This window comes from Chlorocebus sabaeus, chromosome 8, assembly GCF_047675955.1.
Source record: "Chlorocebus sabaeus isolate Y175 chromosome 8, mChlSab1.0.hap1, whole genome shotgun sequence".
Lineage (NCBI taxonomy): Eukaryota > Metazoa > Chordata > Mammalia > Primates > Cercopithecidae > Chlorocebus > Chlorocebus sabaeus.
The window spans coordinates 55,052,896-55,076,847 of NC_132911.1; positions in this window are offsets into that span (position 1 = coordinate 55,052,896).

Here is a 23,952-nt window from a genome sequence, read left to right on the forward strand (position 1 = left end):
ATTTTCTAAAAAGTAAACTTCCTTTGTTCTAAAGAATTAAGACAACAAAATATAGCCATGCCAGCCACGCCTATGTTTACGGCAGACACAAGGTAAGGCTGTTGTTTTGGTTTTTCCCTAGAGACTTCTTAAATGAAGTCTGAGATGTGTAGTTCTTTCTTCTTCCTTCTTATTATGCAATAGTTCCATTGGTGTAGTGGCAAGGTGTGGGGAAGGGGAGGCATTCTACAGTCCCGTGAGGAGGTCTCAGTCTTTTAGCGAGCCCGTGCTCCTACGCTGTGACCTTCTCAGGTGTAATCCTCAAGTGAAACAGAAAGCTTAGATGGAGCTAACGTTTTGTATTTTCCAAGCGGAAGGTTAGGGAGCTGGAATTGGGTACTTCCTTCCTTCCCCTAGACTGGTCAGGCTCAGGTATAACAACTTCTTTTGAAATCCGATCTTGTTGAAAACAGGATTTCTGGCCTTACACCAATATAAGTTTTGATTTATTTCCCTGCCAGAAGCACGAAGGGATTTTCTACCAATCTTCACTGTGAGTACTTGGTGGGACTTCTGGATAAAAAGCTCACAAAATTGTAGCCCCTTTCTATAAATGCCACCTTGGAGTTTTTCACTCTCAAACTTGCCCATGCTGAACCTCCTGCAATTCCTCAATTCCAGTTACGTTTTTCTGCTTTGGTTGGTTCTCACAGAGGTTTCTGCTTAGGTAACTTTTAATTTTCTATATCCATCTGTTTATCTATTCAATGTTAGGCCAGTGGTTTGCTCTGTGACCTCAGCTTTCATATGTATCTGAAATGAGTTGTTTATATTCAGTTGGTTTAGCTTTTTTCTTGTCGGAAGGATGGGATTGAGAACTTTCAAGCTTCTTAGACATAAGACTGGAAACCAGACATCTTTCTCTTCCATTTTCAAATTTCCCTTATTTTCTTTGCACAAATGCCCCTCCATTATTCCTAATCTATGTTATTTGGATTAAGTAACTGCTTAGGGCTCAGGTGTACTCCCAATTTGTATAACCTCCATCACAACAGGGTAATTCAGTGAACCTCTCTTTTTCTCAGATTTCTCTCTCTTTCCACAAGGTTGTTAACAAACCAAACTCCTTGGTTGATATATCCAAAATATTTATCTTTTTCTTAGGTTTTACTTAAGAAATTTTCATCTTTTTCCTTAATTCTTCCCTTTTAGTGTTTTTTACCTTTTATTTTCAAGAGTGCTTTTGCTAATTACTGATTATTTGTTTTCCAGGCAACAGTGTTTCTTTTTTTTTTTTTTAACACAACATCATCTGAAAAATTATTTTTGGAGGATATAAACTATTTTTTCTTTTTTATTCTCATGTCTTTCTATTCTTATCTGGATTTTGCTCTCTCAAAATACCAAATTTACTCTAATCCATGGTGACATTTAGTTATTTATTCATCTGGAAGATGAGATACAGAAACGCTCTGTAAATGTGGCTGGGACTTGTCAATGAGCAAACTCTACTTAGCATAAAGGAGTGAAGAGTTGCTGCTTAGCCCTAAAAGTGTCCCAGTTTTCTCTAGTGTGACAATTTTCTTGCTAGATTTTCTAGTTCTTACAGATGATTCAATTAGTTGTTTTTAGAGAAATTTTCTTTTTTCCTTACCCAATAGTACACCCCTGGCTGTTTTACATTGAATATGGGTTTGAGGGGTGTCTTGGATAATTGGATAATCTGATTATAGAATTTTAATAAATTCCTGTATTTTCCATCTCATTTCTCATCTCTGACATTATCAAATCTGTCTTCAGATCTCACACCAGTCTAGAATTCTGCCCTGGAAAATTGACTGTCCCCCTGAAATAGTACAGTTCCCCTCCACATTACTTCAGTAGAAAATACATGTTTTTGTTTTTGATTTTCATTTCCCTGAAATTTATTCTCTAAATTTTATTAATCCTCCAGATTCCTTCTGTGGATATGGAATTACAACTTTGTTATTCCTTTACCAAATATTTTAGATGAGGTTTTGGTTGCCTACTACCTGTCTTTTATCTGGATTTAAGTAAAATAATGACAGTAGTAGTAATGCAAAAGTAATATTTACCATAAGCATACAAATAACTACTGTGTACTGAAATCTTCCAATGGCAGGTCCTTTGCTAGGTAATTTGCAAAATCCATCTTCCTTAGACTTGTAACCACCCTGTGAAGTTATCTACAGATGAAGCCACCCACTTCACTTAGAAAAGGTTAGTTTAAGTGAGTTAGAGTCTCCAGAGATGGCCTCCATCAATTCATCACCCCTTCCCTATTTACAGATGTCTCAAGAGTTGAGTCTAATCTCTCTGATTCTAGTCTGGCCTTGATACCTGCTTTGACTCAGAGACTGGGGCAGAAGTGATGCTGTGTCAGGTTTGGTCTTAGATTTTAAGGTTTCTGACACTGTTTACCTTTGTGCTTTTTAGGGAAGACATTTGCCATTCTCCAAACAAGCTAAGGCTGGAGAAGTGAATGGCGAGACACCCTGCACCCTGTGGAGACAGAAAGAGGGAGAGAGGGTTGCAGAAGACCAGTGAGGCATCTGCCAAGTAAGCAGACTGGACTTTCCAGGCTAGGACAATCACCATGTGAATGCAGCCACCTAAAAGACCACATTCAGTGACTCACGGGCACAAGAACTGCCCACCTGAGACCTGCCTAAATTCCTGACCTACAAAATTTTAAGAAACATAAATTGTCTTTTTATGCTGTTGATGTCAAATGGGTCATTATGTTACCAGGGCATCCTTGCTCCCAGAGCTCCCAAGATGGTGGCGGGCTGCTTCCAAGATGGTGGTGAGCTGCCTCCAAGATGGTGGCAAGACTCTTGCTCTCTGACCTGGGGTTCTTGGCTTCACAGATTCCAAGGAATGGAATCTTGGGCCATGCGGAGAGTGTTATAGCTCTATTAGAAGCTGTGGGTCATGGAAGAGAATCGTGGAACTCGGCGACTAGTGTTCAGCTCGGTTAGGATGAACCCGGGCACTTAGCTGTGCAGGAACAATGGCAAGCCTTTAGCCTGATTGGGAGCAGCAATGGGCACCTCGCTGGATCAGGAGCACAGTGCCGGATCTGGAGGGGTAGAAATCAACATCAGGTCTGTGATGGTGGCGAACAGCAGTGGTGGACGGTAAGCAAAAGCTCAGCTTGCTCCATAACAAACACGGTCCCTAACAAACACGGACCAGAAGAGTGTGCAGCTGCAAGATTTAATAGAGTGAAAACAGAGCTCCCATAGGAAGGGAGCAGACCCAAAGAGGGTAACCGTTGCCAGCTCGAATGCCTGCGTTTGTATCCTGATCATTATCCCTCTCTCAGGCAACAGATGAATGGCTATTTCTTTACCTCCTGTTTTTGCCTAATTCACATTTTAATGAGCTCTCTTTGTTACCTGATTGGTCATGTGTGAACTAAGTTGCGAGCCCTGTGTTTAAAGGTGGATGTGGTCACCTTCCCAGCTAGGCTTAGGGATTCTTAGTCAGCCCAGGAAGTCCAGCTAGTCCTGTCTCTCCATTACAAAGATACGGATAACTGAAAGATGAACCTACGCCCAAGTATCTAGCATGTGCAGAACTGAAATTCATACCCAAGTCCACATGAGTCAGGAGCTTGTGCTTTTAAGCAGCACTCTTGATTTCCATATATTGCAACAACCTGAGTGCACAGCAGATGGATTGAAAACTTTATTAAATTAACTTTATAATAAAACATAGAGTACAAGAGAGAAAACATTTACTACCCAGTAAAATAACTCACAACTAGATAAAACCTACACAAATATACAAAAGATGTATAGAACTACAAGTGTTAGCAAAAGAACAAATGAACAAGGAAGAGAAATATAGGAAATTGAATGTGGTTAAAGGCAAAACCTTCATTTCTTTTTCTTTTTCTTTTTTTTTTTTTTTTTTTTTTTTTTTTTTGAGACATGGAGACAAAGTCTCCAGGCTGGAGTGCTATGTTACTATCTCAGCTCATTGCAACATCTGCCTCCCAGGTTCAAGTGATTCACGCCCAACTAATTTTTGTATTTTTAGTAGAGATGGGGTTTCACTATGTTGGCATGGCTGATCTCAAACACCTGACTTCAGTTGATCTGCCTGCCTTGACCTCCCAAAGTGCTGGGATTACAGGCATGAGCCACTATGATGGCCCCAAAGCCTTGATTCTTATATTACCATCGTCTCCTGCTGTCCTGAGGATCCTTCTTAAGTAGCATAATCAATATTTCACCCTTAGGTTTTCTACTCATTATCTATCCCAAGGAATCTGCAAACATCTTCCAGTCCTGTCAGTGGTGCTAGGGGGAAGGATTTGGCACAATTTCCCTTTATCAAATCATCTTCTGAACATTCCCATTAGGCTTTTCTCTCATCCTTAGGCCCAAATTTCTAATGTGACTTCACCTTGCCTGTACATAAAAAAGGTGTTCAACTTGGTCACATTGCTGGAACACTTGAAGAAACTTGGTAATAAAATCATCCCATTAATTTTAATTACATGTATATGGATTAGTTATTTTGAAGGAATTTTGCATGCACGTTATCATGAGCAACAAAAACTCTTCTTTAGAATAAGATAATGTTGAAATAAATGAATCGCATCAAGTTCCTAAAAGCAACTCATTATGCAGAGCTATTAAGTACTGTCCTCATTTTGTAGGAAAGGACCTGGAAACATAGAAAATCTGCTCTAACTAGCCAGTCAGCTGGTCACTCAGAGCTGTAGCAGCTTCCAGGAACTCTGGCTCCTGTTCCCTGCCTCCTCTCTGACACCTGATGCTATGTAAAATGTAGACAAGTTCCTCAGTACCTTATCATCAGTCTTTACTGCCATTGTTTTGATGATTTAGTAGAATAATTACATGAAAAACACTTGACTCTGATAATCAGTTTCCTATTAAACACTAAGTAAATACTTGCATATTTATTTCACCAATATGTATTGTCCTATAATGCAGGAATGATAAATATAGTCTTTCATCTTAATGAGCTTTCTGTCTAGTGGGTGAAAAAACAGGCATGTAAGTCAGTGTTATGACAGACATAAACATATACGCAAAGTAACGTGAGAGCACTGAAGAGGGATTAATTTTACTGAATCTTAAATGTGGTTGATTATTTATGTCTTAAAATATTTGAATGCATGGATATGTTTATTCAGCAAACAGGACCGCAAAAGCTGATTCTAGAGTACAGAATATATTTTCCTGGGATTTTGTTGATTTATATTTTGTTTTACTATTAGTGACAACTTGAAAACAGAACTTCTATTGTCCACAAATGATAGTAGTACAATTTGGATTTGGAAATCTGTTCTAATATGAAAACTCTACTTGACCATTTTGTTTCTTGTCTACAAGGAATCATTGTGATCTCTAGTGTACTGTAAATGAGACCATAGCCCATACCCAAGGGTTGCCACAGTAGATAGTTCTCAGTAAACATTGTAAAATGCTAGATTGCCCAAGGTTGTTCTTGAGATTGAGAGAGGATGCTGTGATAGACTGAATATGCGTGTTCCTCTTGATTCATAAATACAGACTGATGGATATCTATCTACCACACAAATGTAAACACAATGATTTTATTCTCAAAACCATTAAAGTCACATGTGAAACAGTGTACACTTAACAGTTTAGTTTTAGATCATCACCAAACACAAGAACATCAGTTTAATAATCAGATTTGAGCAATTACAATAAAACAGAACCAAAGAAAATTCAAAAAATTGATAAAGGATAGGCATTGAAATAGAATTTTCTAAAGCACTAAAATCTTACCATGTATGACACTGAACATTCACGGTGTTACTGAACATTCATGGTGTTATATTGACTGGGGAGCTGTCTATACATATAGGCTGTTTGAGCATGAAATAGAAAGACATGAGCTTTCTTTTACATCCTGAGAAAAACTTGCTTTGAGACTTTAGCCAAGTCAACTTTTCTAGGATTCAGCATATGCCTATGCTTAATTAGGCAGTAGACTTTGTGATTTCTAAATACCAATCTACTAAATGAAAAGGTACCCGAGGTATGGTAGAGTTACACATGTGGTATAAAAAGGCCCGCATGAGCTGATATACTAGGTCATCATAGGTGAGTAATTTCAAATACGTAAGCTTCAGTTTCTCAAACATTCACTTGTGAAGTGATACCTAGATTGATATGTTACTTAACTCAAAGACTGCACCTATTGTTTTGAGGTCCTTTAAATATTTATTAGGTGATGAATACAATTTCATTCATTGTACATCAATTCATTTGTTATGTGATGTCAACAATGATTCCTATTGCACCATTGTCTCTACCAAATGGATCAGCTTTGACTTGCTTGTATTTCTTAGTAACATGACTCTCAATGTGTGATAATTGGGATGCCTTAATCAATTGCCAAGGCCCATTTCCATCTCAATAAAACAGGCATATTTAAAGAGCAAGACCAAGATTTTGCCTCTAGTCAGAAAAAGTATCATGAAGAATATCATAGCTATTTAAAGACTAAATAAAAACTGTCTGAGTAAAAAAATGTTTATGTAAAGTTTAGAACAGATTGAACACAAAAATTTGAACTCAAAACTAATTAAATGGCCATAAATATTAGAATATAGTTATAGGATTTGCCTTTCAAATTGCCTTAAACACTATAACATAATTTTATTTGAATATGGGTATAGTATTATATGAGGACTAAAAACTAGATTACTTCCTAAATCTTTTGTTAATGGTAAGGAATAAGAAGAAAAACCAGTTTTCAGTGTTGTAATAGGCACACAAGTGCTACAGTAAAATAAATTTTACATAATAATAGCAGAATAAACTATAAATGTTACTCACCTTTATCATACATTCATATGGTTTTGCGTTTTACAAACAATGTCACCCCGTTGTGTGGATTCCACATAAAGCCCATGAAGGAAATGTAAACAAAAAGCACTATTAACCGCCCTAGACCTGCAGAAACTCAGAAACAGAAGGAAATGCCAGGTTCGTGCTACAAGTTGCATTTTTTTTTTTATTCTAATTGATGGTTGCAGTTATATTACCAAGCTTTATAGTAGTCTCACTTTTATTACTAGAAAGGCAATTAAGCTTCTTACAAAATTATGCTCTATTAAATGAAAATGTATAATGAGAATTGTATTTATCTTAGGAGAAAAAAAATCATGAAGAAGAAATCTTTATTTGGGGCTCAGAAAAGTAAAATATTTATAAAACCTGTCATATTGATATTTTTTGCACTAAGTCTATTTACCCTCAAAATATATATAAGCCCCTATAATGAAAGTTCCTATGTAAACCATGTGAATATTTTAGCAATTTTAACTGAGAGAAATTCTAGCTAACCTGAAATTTATTAACTATGTTTTAAGCTGTCAGAACTATAATTTATGATATTGCTTTAGGAGGAAAACTGTAGTGGTAGCATCTGTTAAAACATAAAACAAAAACTTGTGTTTACATATGGTAGCAGAAGAGAAGACTGAGAGAAGCCCAGTTCAGTTTCAGGAAAATGTTTCTACCTCCTTTGTTAGATCAGATGACTGAAAGAAGAAGCCAGCTAAGTGGCTGAGCCCACAGTTGTAGACAGCCTGGGTGAGGTGTGCTCAACCCAGTCTGTTGGTAACAGTCCTGGAATAGCCATAAGGGGACAGGGTGAGGACAGTTAACAGTTCCATGATCAAGAACAGAGATGAAGATGGTGCTGATTTGGGACTAAGGTGAAAGTCAGTTTTTATCTATTTAAAATGATAATTTGTTCAACATGGAGTTTTTGTGTAAAACTTTTGTTTAAAAATGCAGTAACATACTAATTACCTTGATTACTGAGTTTTTAGTATTTATTTCAATCGTGTGCCCAGAGCAAGTGACAAAGCCTTATGACTGAGTGTAAATCCCAGCATAGCCTCTGTGGGATGTGCAGGGCCTGATGTGGGAAAAACATTTATTGCAGAAAGCAGGGACCACTCTTGGGGTTAAGTTTTGAGAGTGCTTTGGTCAGATGGGCTTAAAGACTGGATAAACAAGAATTCACTGACTTAGGGAACTTCTTTGGGACATGAGATTTAACTCCCTGGCAAGGACTCACTGCCAGAGTGGATTTTAGGAGCCTGGAAAAGTGATCAGCTTTTCGTGAAGTAGAAATTCTACGTGACTCCAGCAGATAGGAGAAGAATAAATAGATTCTGGGAAAGAAGATACGTAGGGATAGCCAGAGCCCACCAGACACCCATGTTGCATAAGGAGCCTGGAGGATGTCTGCGATGTCCTGGTGAGAGGACGTTGGCTAGTGACTCTCCTCTGCAGGTTCCAGTGATGGTGGGAAAGGCATGCACAGAGATGTCCTTTTTTTATAGCCAAGAACATTGAGGCCAGTGGGCAGCTCTGAACCACCAGCAGCCACAAGGTCACCATGAGTAACACATAGCAAGTTCACAGGGAAGCTAAAGGGCTGACTTCAGTGAGTGGAGGAAATGGTTAACAGAGCACAGGGACCCTGGAGGCAAACTAGGAAGCCCATCTGGATGCTGCTTAATATCTACTACAACGTAATATACAATAAAATAAAATAAAAAACTGTGATGGAGGAGGGTAAGGGTGATTGCCCTGCTAAAAATCCCTTGTCTGTCCTCAGATGTGGCAGGTCCGTTGAAGAAAAGATCTTGCAACAGAGAAGCAAGAGCGAAGCAGGTGTATAGCATGATGTTTCCCCCAATCTTTCCCCAGAGGTTTCTAAGGCCATTCACTCGAATGACTATACCCTGGGGAAAGGGAAACAACTAGGCCTTTTCATTTATTAGGCATAGAATATCAGTAGATGTTATCCCCAGAAACCCAAGAGGCCAGAATGGTTAGAGTGGGCCATGGTACATTCAGATAATCAATGAAGTGTGAGTACAGAACAGCCCCAAGCACTCTGGAGCAACCCACTGGTATTTTCACGGCCCTAGAGTGTGTAATCGGAACCAGTATACACATTGGGTCTTGCCAGGATTTAAGGGTTAATGAGGAGGGCCACCTGGAGGGAAACCTCTCAAATTGCCTCCTTCCTTATCAATATAGTAAATAAAAAAGACGACAGCTGATATTAGTGCCACCCTTAAAAACCTACAGGCTGCAGGGTGGCGCTTTCCATCACAAATCCATTTACTCCCCAGCCTCGCCTGATCCTGCAGATTTAACCAGGAGACAGCTCTGATCACAGCTGCTGTCCCAGAAGTGGCATTACAGTCAGCGCATACAGCGAGGCCTCAGATATGGGGTGTGCAGCCATTCATTTGGTGACTTTTGTAAAAACAATTCTAATTAGAGAAGGGCATCGGAAACAGTCCACATTTGTATGGGAGGAATTACAATTTCATTTATGGTTTTGCTACACGACTCTGTTACCTCTCTTTTCTTCTGTCATTATTAGTCCAAAAGCACTGAGACTGCCCGGACATCCTGTGGCTCATCACCCTGGTCTAGGACATCCCAGCACTGTATGGTTGGAGAGGAGGGGCGGGAGCTGGCTAGTGTGCTGGAGTCCCTGGAAGGACATTCGTGCCCCACAGGGTGAGAGGTCAACTTCAGGTAAAGTTTTTAGGGGTCTAATTATCAGGGGAATTCTACAGTAATTTACTCTCAAGTGTTAAAAGAAAAAAAAAAAAACTTTAGATAAATTTAACAGCATTTAATAGACAAAAAACAATTAGCAAATGGATCAGCCCTCAAAGCCAGAAGCAATTGTGAGAGTTTCCCTCTGTAACCTGGGCACTGTTCACTTACAGACAGAAAACAGAAGGAGGCACGGAAACAGCTCCATTTATCACAGCTCTGCCCTTGCCTTACTTGGACACAGTCTGATTTATTGGCAGCCTCTGATTGGCTGAAGCTTGACTGCTGTAATGGACTGAGAATAACCTGTTTGTTACAAAAAAATAGACTCCTAAGTTAGTATTTCTTTTTTTTTTTTTCTTTTTTTTATTATTATTATTATACTTTAAGTTCTAGGGTACATGTGCGTAACGTGCAGGTTTGTTACATATGTATACTTGTGCCATGTTGCTGTGCTGCACCCATCAACTCGTCAGCACCAATCAACTCGTCATTTACATCAGGTATAACTCCCAATGCAGTCCCTCAACCCTCCCCCCTCCCCATGATAGGCCCCGGTGTGTGATGTTCCCCTTCCCGAGTCCAAGTGATCTCATTGTTCAGTTCCCACCTATGAGTGAGAACATGCGGTGTTTGGTTTTCTGTTCTTGTGATAGTTTGCTAAGAATGATGGTTTCCAGCTGCATCCATGTCCCTACAAAGGACACAAACTCATTCTTTTTTATAGCTGCATGGTATTCCATGGTGTATATGTGCCACATTTTCTTAATCCAGTCTGTCACTGATGGACATTTGGGTTGATTCCAAGTCTTTGCTATTGTGAATAATGCCGCAATAAACATACGTGTGCATGTGTCTTTATAGTAGCATGATTTATAATCCTTTGGGTATATACCCAGTAATGGGATGGCGGGGTCATATGGTACATCTAGTTCTAGATCCTTGAGGAATCGCCATACTGTTTTCCATAATGGTTGAACTAGTTTACAATCCCACCAACAGTGTAAAAGTGTTCCTATTTCTCCACATCCTCTCCAGCACCTGTTGCTTCCTGACTTTTTAATGATTGCCATTCTAACTGGTGTGAGATGGTATCTCATTGTGGTTTTGATTTGCATTTCTCTGATGGCCAGTGATGATGAGCATTTTTTCATGTGTCTGTTGGCTGTATGAATATCTTCTTTTGAGAAGTGTCTGATCATATCCTTTGCCCACTTTTTGATGGGGTTGTTTGTTTTTTTCTTGTAAATTTGTTTGAGTTCTTTGTAGGTTCTGGATACTAGCCCTTTGTCAGATGAGTAGATTGCAAAAATTTTCTCCCATTCTGTAGGTTCCCTGTTCACTCTGATGGTAGTTTCTTTTGCTGTGCAGAAGCTCTTTAGTTTAATGAGATCCCATTTGTCAATTTTGGCTTTTGCTGTCGTTGCTATTGGTGTTTTAGACATGAAGTCTTTGCCCATGCCTATGTCCTGAATGGTACAACCTAGGTTTTCCTCTAGGATTTTTATGGCATTAGGTCTAACATTTAAGTCTCTAATCCATCTTGAATTAATTTTCATATAAGGAGTAAGGAAAGGATCCAGTTTCAGCTTTCTACTTATGGCTAGCCAATTTTCCCAGCACCATTTATTAAACAGGGAATCCTTTCCCCATTTCTTGTTTCTCTCAGGTTTGTCAAAGATCAGATGGCTGTAGATGTGTGGTATTATTACTGAAGACTCTATTCTGTTCCATTGGTCTATATCTCTGTTTTGGTACCAGTACCATGCTGTTTTGGTTACTGTAGCCTTGTAGTATAGTTTGATGCCTCCAGCTTTGTTCTTTTGACTTAGGATTGTCTTGGAGATGCAGGGTCTTTTTTGGTTCCATATGAACTTTAAAGCAGTTTTTTCCAATTCTGTGAAGAAAGTCATTGGTAGCTTGATGGGGATGGCATTGAATCTATAAATTACCTTGGGCAGTATGGCCATTTTCACGATATTGATTCTTCCTCTCCATGAGCATGGTATGTTCTTCCATTTGTTTGTGTCCTCTTTCATTTCACTGAGCAGTGGTTTGTAGTTCTCCTTGAAGAGGTCCTTTACATCCCTTGTAAGTTGGATTCCTAGGTATTTTATTCTCTTTGAAGCAATTGTGAAAGGAAGTTCGTTCATGATTTGGCTCTCTGTTTGTCTGTTACTGGTGTATAAGAATGCTTGTGATTTTTGCACATTAATTTTGTATCCTGAGACTTTGCTGAAGTTACTTATCAGCTTAAGGAGATTTTGGGCTGAGACAATGGGGTTTTCTAAATATACAATCATGTCATCTGCAAACAGGGACAATTTGACTTCTTCTTTTCCTAACTGAATACCCTTGATTTCTTTCTCTTGCCTGATTGCCCTAGCCAGAACTTCCAACACTATGTTGAATAGGAGTGGTGAGAGAGGGCATCCCTGTCTTGTGCCAGTTTTCAAAGGGAATTTTTCCAGTTTTTGGCCATTCAGTATTATATTGGCTGTGGGTTTGTCATAAATAGCTCTTATTATTTTGAGGTACATTCCGTCAATACCGAATTTATTGAGCGTTTTTAGCATGAAGGGCTGTTGAATTTTGTCAAAAGCCTTTTCTGCATCTATTGAGATAATCATGTGGTTCTTGTCTTTGGTTCTGTTTATATGCTGGATTACATTTATTGATTTGTGGATGTTGAACCAGCCTTGCATCCCAGGGATGAAGCCCACTTGATCATGGTGGATAAGCTTTTTGATGTGTTGCTGAATCCGGTTTGCCAGTATTTTATTGAGGATTTTTGCATCGATGTTCATCAGGGATATTGGTCTAAAATTCTCTTGTCTTGTTGTGTCTCTGCCAGGCTTTGGTATCAGGATGATGTTGGCCTCATAAAATGAGTTAGGGAGGGTTCCCTCTTTTTCTATTGTTTGGAATAGTTTCAGAAGGAAGGGTACCAGCTCCTCCTTGTACCTCTGGTAGAATTCAGCTGTGAATCCATCTGGTCCTAGACTTTTTTTCGTTGGTAGGCTATTAATTATTACCTCAATTTCAGAGCCTGCTATTGGTCTATTCGGGGATTCAACTTCTTCCTGGTTTAGTCTTGGAAGAGTGTAAGTGTCCAGGAAATTATCCATTTCTTCTAGATTTTCCAGTTTATTTGCATAGAGGTGTTTATAGTATTCTCTGATGGTGGTTTGTATTTCTGTGGGGTCGGTGGTGATATCCCTTTTATCATTTTTTATTGCATCAATTAGATTCTTCTCTCTTTTCTTCTTTATTAGTCTTGCTAGCAGTCTGTCAATTTTGTTGATCTTTTCAAAAAACCAACTCCTGGATTCATTGATTTTTTGGAGGGTTTTTTGTGTTTCTATCTCCTTCAGTTCTGCTCTGATCTTAGTTATTTCTTGCATTCTGCTAGTTTTTGAATGTGTTTGCTCTTGCTTCTCTAGTTCTTTTAATTGTGATGTTAGAGTGTCAATTTTAAATCTTTCCTGCTTTCTCTTGTGGGCATTTAGTGCTATAAATTTCCCTCTACACACTGCTTTAAATGTGTCCCAGAAATTCTTGTATGTTGTATCTTTGTTCTCATTGGTTTCAAAGAACATCTTTATTTCTGCCTTCATTTCGTTATGTACCCAGTAGTCAGTCAGGAGCACGTTGTTCAGTTTCCATGTAGTTGAGCGGTTTTGATTGAGTTTCTTAGTCCTGAGTTCTAGTTTGATTGCACTGTGGTCTGAGAGACAGTTTGTTATAATTTCTGTTCTTGTACATTTGCTGAGGAGTGCTTTACTTCCAATTATGTGGTCAATTTTGGAGTAAGTGCAATGTGGTGCTGAGAAGTATGTATATTCTGTTGATTTGGAGTGGAGAGTTCTATAGATGTCTATTAGGTCTGCTTGCTGCAGAGATGAGTTCAATTCCTGGATATCCTTGTTAACTTTCTGTCTCGTTGACCTGTCTAATGTTGACAGTGGGGTGTTGAAGTCTCCCATTATTATTGTATGGGAGTCTAAGTCTCTTTGTAAGTCTCTAAGGACTTGCTTTATGAATCTGGGTGCTCCTGTATTGGGTGCATATATATTTAGGATAGTTAGCTCTTCCTGTTGAATTGATCCCTTTACCATTATGTAATGGCCTTCTTTGTCTCTTTTGATCTTTGATGGTTTAAAGTCTGTTTTATCAGAGACTAGTATTGCAACCCCTGCTTTTTTTGTTCTCCATTTGCTTGGTAAATCTTCCCCCATCCCTTTATTTTGAGCCTATGTATGTCTCTGCATGTGAGATGGGTCTCCTGAATACAGCAGACTGATGGGTCTTGACTCTTTATCCAGTTTGCCAGTCTGTGTCTTTTAATTGGAGCATTTAGTCCATTTACATTTAAGGTTACGATTGTTATGTGTGAACTTGATCCTGCCATTATGATATTAACTGGTTATTTTGCTCATTAGTTGATGCAGTTTCTTCCTAGCCTTGATGGTCTTTACATTTTGACATGTTTTTGCAATGGCTGGTACCGGTTGTTCCTTTCCATGTTTAGTGCTCCCTTCAGGGTCTCTTGTAAGGCAAGCCTAGTGGTGACAAAATCTCTAAGCATTTGCTTATCTGTAAAGAATTTTATTTCTCCTTCACTTATGAAACTTAGTTTGGCTGGATATGAAATTCTAGGTTTAAAATTCTTTTCTTTAGGAATGTTGAATATTGGCCCCCACTCTCTTCTGGCTTGTAGAGTTTCTGCTGAGAGATCTGCTGTTAGTCTGATGGGCTTCCCTTTGTGGGTAACCCGACCTTTCTCTCTGGCTGTCCTTAAGATTTTTTTCCTTCATTTCAACTTTGGTGAATCTGGCAATTATGTGTCTTGGAGTTGCTCTTCTCGAGGAGTATCTTTGTGGCATTCTCAGTATTTCCTGGATTTGAATGTTGGCCTGCCCTACTAGGTTGGGGAAGTTCTCCTGGATGATATCCTGAAGAGTGTTTTCCAACTTGGTTCCATTTTCCCCCTCACTTTCAGGCACCCCAATCAGACATAGATTTGGTCTTTTTACATAATCCCATACTTCTTGCAGGCTTTGTTCAGTTCTTTTTCTTCTTTTTTCCTTTGGTTTCTCTTCTCGCTTCATTTCATTCATTTGATCCTCAATCGCTGATACTCTTTCTTCCAGTTGATCGAGTCGGTTACTGAAGCTTTTGCATTTGTCACGTTTTTCTCATGTCATGGTTTTCATCTCTTTCATTTTGTTTATGACCTTCTCTGCCTTAATTACTCTAGCCATCAATTCTTCCACTTTCTTTTCAAGATTTTTAGTTTCTTTGCGCTGGGTACGTAATTCCTCCTTTAGCTCTGAGAAATTTGATGGACTGAAGCCTTCTTCTCTCATCTCGTCAAAGTCATTCTCCGTCCAGCTTTGATCCATTGCTGGCGATGAGCTGCGCTCCTTTGCCGGGGGAGATGTGCTCTTATTTTTTGAATTTCCAGCTTTTCTGCCCTGCTTTTTCCCCATCTTTGTGGTTTTATCTGCCTCTGGTCTTTGATGATGGTGACATACTGATGGGGTTTTGGTGTAGGTGTCCTTCCTGTTTGATAGTTTTCCTTCTAACAGTCAGGACCCTCAGCTGTAAGTCTGTTGGAGATTGCTTGAGGTCCACTCCAGACCCTGTTTGCCTGGGTATCAGCAGCAGAGGCTGCAGAAGATAGAATATTGCTGAACAGCGAGTGTATCTGTCTGATTCTTGCTTTGGAAGCTTCCTCTCAGGGGGGTACTCCACCCTGTGAGGTGTGGGGTGTCAGACTGCCCCTAGTGGGAGATGACTCCCAGTTAGGCTACTCAGGGGTCAGGGACCCACTTGAGCAGGCAGTCTGTCCCTTCTCAGATCTCAACCTCCATGTTGGGAGATCCACTGTTCTCTTCAAAGCTGTCAGACAGAGTCGTTTGCGTCTGCATAGGTTTCTGCTGCGTTTGTTATTGTTTACTGTGCCCTGTCCCCAGAGGTGGAGTCTACAGAGACAGGCAGGTTTCCTTGAGCTGCTGTGAGCTCCACCCTGTTCGAGCTTCCCAGTGGCTTTGTTTACCTACTTAAGCCTCAGCAATGGCGGGCGCCCCTCCCCCAGCCTCGCTGCTGCCTTGCCGGTAGATCACAGACTGCTGTGCTAGCAATGAGGGAGGCTCCGTGGGCGTGGGACCCTCCCGGCCAGGTGTGGGATACAATCTCCTGGTGTGCCCGTTTCCTTAAAGTGCAGTATTGGGGTGGGAGTTACCCGATCTTCCAGGTGTTGTGTGTCTCAGTTCCCCTGGCTAGGAAAAGGGATTCCCTTCCCCCTTGTGCTTCCCAGGTGAGGCTATGCCTCACCCTGCTTCAGCTCTCGCTTGTCGGGCTGCAGCAGCCAACGAGCACCGATTGTCTGGCACTCCCTAGTGAGATGAACCCAGTACCTCAGTTGAAAATGCAGAAATCACGGGTCTTCTGTGTCGCTTGCGCTGGGAGTTGGAGACTGTAGCTGTTCCTATTAGGTCATCTTTCTCCGCCCAGATCAGTATTTCTTTTAAATTAAACTTTAAGTTCTGGAATACATGTGCAGAAAGAGCTGATTTGTTACATAGATAAACATGTTCCATGGTGGTTTGCTGCACCCATCCACCCGTCATCTAGGTTTTAAGCCCCACATGCTTTAGGTATTTATCCTAATGCTCTCCCTCCCCTTATCCCCCAACCCCCAACAGGCTTCGGTGTGTGATGTTCTCTTCCCTGTGTCTGTGTTCTTGTTCATCTCCTACTCATGAGTGAGAACATGAGGTGTTTGGTTTTCTGTTCCTGTATTAGTTTGCTGAGAATGATGGTTTCCAGTTTCATTCATGTCCCTGCTAAGGACATAAACTCGTTATTTTTATGGCTGCATAGTATTCCATGGTGTATATGTGTCGCATTTTCTTAATCCAATCTACCATTGATGGGCATTTGTGTTGGTTCCAAGTCTTTGCTATTGTGGATAGCACTGCAGTAAACATACCTGTGCATGTGTCTTTATGGTAGAATGATTTATAATCCTTTGGGTATCTATGCAGTAATGGGATTGCTGGGCCAAATGATATTTCTGGTTCTAGATCCTTGAGGAATTGTGACAGTCTTCCACAATGTTTGAACTAATTTACACTCTCACCAACATTGTAAAAGCGTTCCTATTTCTCCACATCTTCTCCAGCATCTGTTGTTTCCTGACCTTTTAATGATCACCATTCTAACTATCGTAAGATATTATCTCATTGTGGTTTTGATTTGCATTTCTCTAATGACCTGTGATGATGGCCTTTTTTTCATATCTTTGTGGATCACATAAATGTCTTCTTTTGAGAAGTGTCTGTTCATATCCTTGCCCACTTTTTGATGGGGTTGTTTGATTTTTTCTGGTAAATTTGCTCAAGTTTCTTGTAGATTGTGGATATTATAGACCTTTTTCAGATGGATAGATTCCAAAAATTTTCTCCCATTCTGTAGCTTGCCTGTTTACTCTGATGATAGTTTCTTTTGCTGTGCAGAAGCTCTTTAGTTTAATGAGATCTCATTTGTAAATTTTGGCTTTTGTTGCCATTGCTTTGGTGTTTTAGTCAAGAAGTCTTTGCCCATGCCTATGTCCTGAATGGCATTTCCCAGGTTTTCTTCTAGAGTTTTTATGGTTTTGGTTTTACATTTTAGTCTTTAATCCATCTTGAGTTAATTTTTGTATAAGGTATAAGGAAGAGATCCAGTTTCAGTTTTCTGCATGTGGCCAGTTTTCCCAGCACCACTTATTAAATGGGAAATCTTTTAGCCATTGCTTGTTTTTGTCAGGTTTGCTGAAGATCAGATGACCATATATGTGTAGTGTTGTTTCTGTGGCCTCTGTACTGTACCATTGTTCTATGTATCTGTTTTGGTACCATTACCATACTGTTTTGGTTACTGTAGCCTTGTAGTAAAGTTTGAAGACAGGTAGCATAATGCCTCCAGCTTTGTTCTTTTTGCTTAAGATTGCCCTGACTATACGGGCTCTTTTTTGTTCCATATGAAATTTAAAGTAGTTTTTTTTTTTACTATTTCTGTGGAGAAAATCAATGGTAGCTTGTTAGTAATAGCATTGAATCTATAAATTACTTTGGGCAGTATGGCCATTTTCCAGGATATGTAATCTTCATATTCATGAGCATGGAAAATTTTTCCATTTATTTGTGTCCTCTCTTATTTCCTTGAGCAGTGGTTTGCAATTTTCCTTGATGTCCCTTGTAAATTGCATTCCTAAGTATTTTCTTCTCTTTGTAGTAATTGTGAATGAGAGTTCACTCATATTTGGCTCTCTGTTTATCTATTACTGGTGTATAGGAATGCATGTGATTTCTGCACATTGATTTTGCATCCTGAGACTGCTGAAGTTGCTTATCAGCTTAAAGAGTTTTGGGACTGAGATGATACGATTTTCTAAATATACAATCATGCCTTCTACAAACGGAGACAATTAGACTTCCTTTCTTCCTATTTGAATACCCTTTACTTCTTTCTCTTGCCTGATTGCCCTGGGCAGAACTTCCAATACTATGTTGAATTGGAGTGGTGAGAAAGGACATCCTTGTCTTGTGCCAGTTTTCAAAGGAATGCTCCCAGCCTTTGCCCATTCAGAATGATATTGGCTATGAGTTTGTCATAAATAGCTCTTATTGTTTTAAGATACATTCCATCAATACCTAGTTTATTGAGTGTTTTTAGCATGAAGGGGTGTTGAATTTTATTGAAAGCCTTTTCTGCATCTATTGAGATAATAATGTGGTTTTTGTCATTGGTTCTGTTTATATGATGGATTACATTTATGGATTTGAGTATGTTGAACCAGCTTTGCATCCCAGGGATGAAGTCAACTTGATTGTGGTGGATAAGCTTTTTGATGTGCTGCTGGATTCAGTTTGCCACTATTTTATTCAGGATTTTCACATCGATTTTCTCAGGGATATTGGCCTAAAATTTTCTTTTCTTGTCATGTCTCTGCCATTTTTTGGTATCAGGATGATGCTGACCTCATAAAATGAGTTAGAGAGGATTCCCTCTTTTTCTATTGTTTGGAATAGTTTCAGAAGGAATGGTACCAGCTCCTATTTGTACCTCTGGTAAAATTTGGCTGTGAATCCATCTGGTCCTGGGCCTTTTTGTTGATAGGCTATTTATTAATGCCTCAATTTCAGAACTTGTTATTGGTCTGTTCAGGGATTTGACTTCTTCCTGGTTTAGTCCTTGGAGAGTATATGTGTCTAGGAATTTATGCATTTCTTCTAGATTTTCTAGTTTATTTGAATAGAGGTGTTTATAGTGTTCTTTGATGATAGTTTGTATTTCTGCAGGATTAGTGGTTATGTCCCCTTTATCATTTTTATTGTGTCTATTTGATTCTTCTCTCTTTTCTTCTTTATTAGTTTGGCTAGTTGTCTATCTATTTTGCTAATCTTTTCAAAAAAACACCTCCTGGATTGTTGAATTTTTGAAAGATTTTTCATGTCTCTATATCCTTCATTTCTGCTCTGATCTTAGTTATTTCCTGTCTTTTGCTAGCTTTTGAGTTTGTTCTTGCTTCTCTAGTTCTTTTAATTGTGATGTTCTGGTGTCGATTTTAGATCTTTCCTGCTTTCTGATGTGAGCATTTATTGCTGTAAATTTTCCTCTAAACACTGCTTTAGCTGTGTCCCAGAGATTCTGGTACGTTGTGTCTTTGTTCTCCTTGTTTATGAAGAACTTATTTATTTCTGGCTTAATTTCATTATTTACCCACTAGTCATTCAGGAGCAGGTTGTTCAGTTTCCATGTACTTTTGCAGTTTTGAGTGAGTTTCTTAATCCTAAATTCTAATTTGATTGCACTGTGGTTTGAGAGACTCTTTGTTAAGATTTTTATTATTTTACATGTGTTGAGGAGTGTTTTACTTCCAATTATGTGGTAGATTTCAGAATAAGTGCTATGTGGTATTGGGCCTGTCAGAAGGAAAACAAAAAAAAGAAAAAGTAATAACATTAACATCAGCAAAAAGTATGCCCACAGAAAAACCCCATCCAAAGGTCATTAGCATCAAAATCAAATGTTGATAAATCCACAAAAATTAGGAAAAACTAGCAAAAAAATACTGAAATTTCCAAAAACCAGAATGCCTCTTCTCCTCCAAATGACTGCAACTCCTCTCCAGCAAGGGCGCAAAACTGGATGAAAAATGAGTTTGACGAATTGACAAAAATTGGCTTCAGAAGGATGGTAATAACAAACTTCTCTGAGCTAAAGGAGCATTTTCTAACCCAATGTAAGGATGGAACTGCTAACTAGAATAAACAGTTTAGAGAAGAACACAACTGACCTGATGGAGCTGAAAAATACAGCACGAGAACTTCATGAAGCATACAAAAGTATCAAGAGATGAATTGATCGAGTGAAAGAAAAGATATCAGAGATTAAAGATCAACTGAATGAAGTAAAGCATGAAGGCAAGATTAGAGAAAAAAGAATGAAAATGAAAAAAACAAAGCCTCCAAAAAATATGGGACTATGTGAAAAGATCAAACTACGATTGATTGGTGTACCTGAAAGTGACAGGGAGAATGGAATCAAGTTGAAAAACACACTTCAGGATATTATCCAAGAGAACTTCCTGAACCTAACAAGACAGGCCAACATTCAAATTCAGGAGATACAGAGAACACCACTAACATACACCTTGAGAACAGCAACCCCAAGACACACAACCGTCAGATTCTCCAAGATTGAAATGAAGGAAAAACATGTTAAGGGCAGCCAGAAAGAAAGATCAGGTTACCTACAAAGGGAAGCCCATAAGACTAACAGGGGATCTCCCTACAGAAACCCTTCAAGCCAGAAGAGAGTGGGGCCAATATTCAACATTCTTAATGAAAAGAATTTTCAATCAAGAATTTCATATCCAGCCAAACTAAGGTTCATAAATGAAGGAGAAAAAAAATCCTTTGCAGACAAGAAAATGCTGAGAGATTTTGTGAACACCAGGCATGCCTTATAAGAGCTCCTGAAGGAAGCACTTAAATATGGAAAGGAAAAACTGGTACCAGTCACCGCAAAAACATACCAAAATATAAAGACCAACGACAATACGAAGAAACTGCATCAACTAATGTACAAAATAACCAGCTAGTATCATGATGACAGGATCAAATTCACACATAACAATATTAACCTTAAATGTAAGTGGGCTAAAAATGCCCCAATTAAAAGACACAGACTCACAAATTGTATAAAGAGTCAAGACCCATCGGTGTGCTATATTCAGGAGTCCTGACTCATGTGCAGACACACATAGGCTCAAAATAAAGGGATGGAGGAATATTTACCAAGCAAATGGAAAGCAAAAAGAAAAAAAAAAAAAAAAAAAAGCAAAGCAGGGATTGCAATCCTAGTCTCCAATAAAACAGACTTTAAACCATCAAAGATCAAGAAAGACAAAGAAAGGCATTACATAATGGTAAAGGGATCAATGCAACAAGAAGAGCTGACTATCCTAAACATATATGCACCCACTACAGGAGCATCCAGATTCATAAATGAAGTTCTTAGAACTTAGAGACCTACAAAGAGACTTAGACTCCCACACAATAATAATGGAAGATTTTAACACCCCACTGTCAATATTAGAGAGGGCAACAAGAGAGAAAATTAACAAGGATATTCAAGACACGAACTCAGCTTCAGACTAAGCATACCTTAGAAACATCTAGAGAACTCTCCACCCTAAATCAACGTAATAAGTTAGTCTTTCAGTTGGTTTACATACTAAGTTAGTTAGAGTTGGTCACTTAGTGACTCAATGTATGCAGTCATCCATAGGCAAAATTTAGTTTAACACAAGTAAAAAACACACTTTTGCATTTTTTATTTTTTATTTAGAAAAAGGGTCTCATTCTGTCACCTGAACTGTAGTGCAGTGGGGTGATCGTAGCTTGCTGCAGCCCCCACCTCCTGCTTCAAGTGATCCTCCCTCTGCAGTGGACCCCAAAACTGGAGTTACAGCTTGCAGCCACTGCATCTGGCACAAACTGGGGCATTTAAAAACTTTTCCCATAAAGCAGGAAGCATGGTGCCTCAGGCTTTTTTGGGTTCTGGGGGCAACAGATCCCACACTTGGAAATTCTGCTCTGGTCCGTGTTCTGGATAACATGGGAGGTCACACATACTCTTCTCTTGTCCATTATTACTATGGGCAGATACATGCAGCAACCCCAAACTGAGAAAAGTGTTATCCCTGGGAGTGAAGATTTGAGTCACAACACCAATGAAGATACCAAGGCTGACTGAACTACAGCAAAGGAAATTCATAGCAGCCATGGAGGAGGGAGAGGATGAGTAAAGATACTACAAGATCAACTGAAGGTCTGTTGTGGAGAATGTGAAGACGTTGTCTCCAAGATGGGGAGAGAAAGGAGTCTGTACAGTATGTGAGTGGACTGTGGCGACAATGAGAATGCCATTGACTCCAGGGACCATAATAGCCAAGGCTCCAGTGGCTAAGTTTGAATTCCAGTGCAGTCACGCTTTCCTAGGAGGCACACTAAGGCACATGCTCCCTGGGAGACAGGGACTCCGTGACAACCTTGCCAACCTTGTCCATGCGGACATGGAGCATATAGGAAATAATTGTACTACAGCTATAGTTTCTATAATAGTGTTAGAACTGCACAAGTTCTATATTTTTTCTTGAACATATTGGTAGTTTGTGACTTTCAAAGAAATTTTCAATTCCACTGAAGTTGACAAACTTAATGCCTGAAGGCTTTAATAATATTCCCATTTTTTAGCATCTGTAGAATATGTAGCAATGTCATCTCTCTTATTTCTCATATTAGTAATTTGTGTTATCTTTCCTTTTACCAGATACAGTTTTTTCAAGAGGCCTCAAAAAAAAATGTATAAAAGAATCAGCTTTTGGTTTTACAATTTTCGTAATGCTTGTCTATTTTATATGTCATTGATGAGTAGTATGATTTTTATTATTTTCTTTCTGGAGCTTAGTTTGGATTTTGTCTGCTTTTCTTTTGGTAGTGACTTAAAATGTCCATTGAAATTGCTGACTTTGGAGCTTTCTCCTTTTTACTATAGAAGTTTAATGCTGTGAAAGTCCCCCTAAATACTATTTTCAGAATCTCCCAGATTTTGAATTTTTTTCTTTATTTCATTGAATTGAAAATCAATTATTTTTTTGACTTTTTTTATGGCCCATGGGATTTATAAAAATGTGTTATTCAGTTTGTATATACTTCGAATATTTTAAGATATTATTTTATTATTGATTTCTAATTTAATTCTATTTCAGCCAGATAATATACTTTGTATGAGGTAATTTATTCTTAAATTTATTGAGACTTTTTTCATAGTTCATAATATGTTTTGCATAAAGGTTTTGTGTGTATCTTTAAAAAATTAAAGTTGTGCCTGTTTTCAATTTGTCCCATCTTCTTTGTTCCATTTTTCTTCTCTTTTTGCATTAAGACTAATTCTATTTTATGATTTTATTTCATTTCCTCTCTGGACTATAACTTGTGTTAATGTGCTTTAAGATTTAAAAGTTCATATCTTTAGCTTATCACTGTCTATCTTTAAGTGATATACCAATTTAAAACAAAATAATATAATTTATTTCACCCTTTTTATCTTTAGGTATTGCTATCATAACATTTATTTTAAATATGTTTTAAAAACCAATATTTAAATAAACATTTAAATGTCAATATTTAAATAATAAAATAATGATACAGAATAATTTATATTTACCCATATATTTATAATTTCTGGTGCTTCTGCTTTTGAGTAGTTCTGTATTTCCATCTGTTACCATATTCCTTCTGCCCGAAGGACTTCCTTTCACATATCTTTCTAGTGAAACACTCTCGGTGATTAATTCTTTCAGCTCTTGTATATTTGAAAAGTATTCATTTCACTGTTATTCTTGAAATATATTTTCCTTGAAAAAATCATTCTAAATTAAGTTTATCCCTCTCAGGAATATTAAGGTGTTACTCAAGTCTTTTAATGTACAATGTTTGAGATGATAAATCTGTTGCCTTTCTTATTGTTAGTATACTATATATAACTCATCTTTATTCCTTGGCTGTTCATAAAAATTTCTAAATCTCATTGGTTCTGAAAAATTTGATTATAATATGACTTAATGTAATTTGTTCATATTTATTGTGCTTTGGCTGCATTGAGCTTCTTAGTTCTGCAGTGTTAACAGTTCATAAAATTAGAAAATTTTAGGACATTAAGCTTCAAAATATATTTTTCTTTCTCTTTTTCAGAGTCTCCAATTACACAACTATTAGGATCTTGA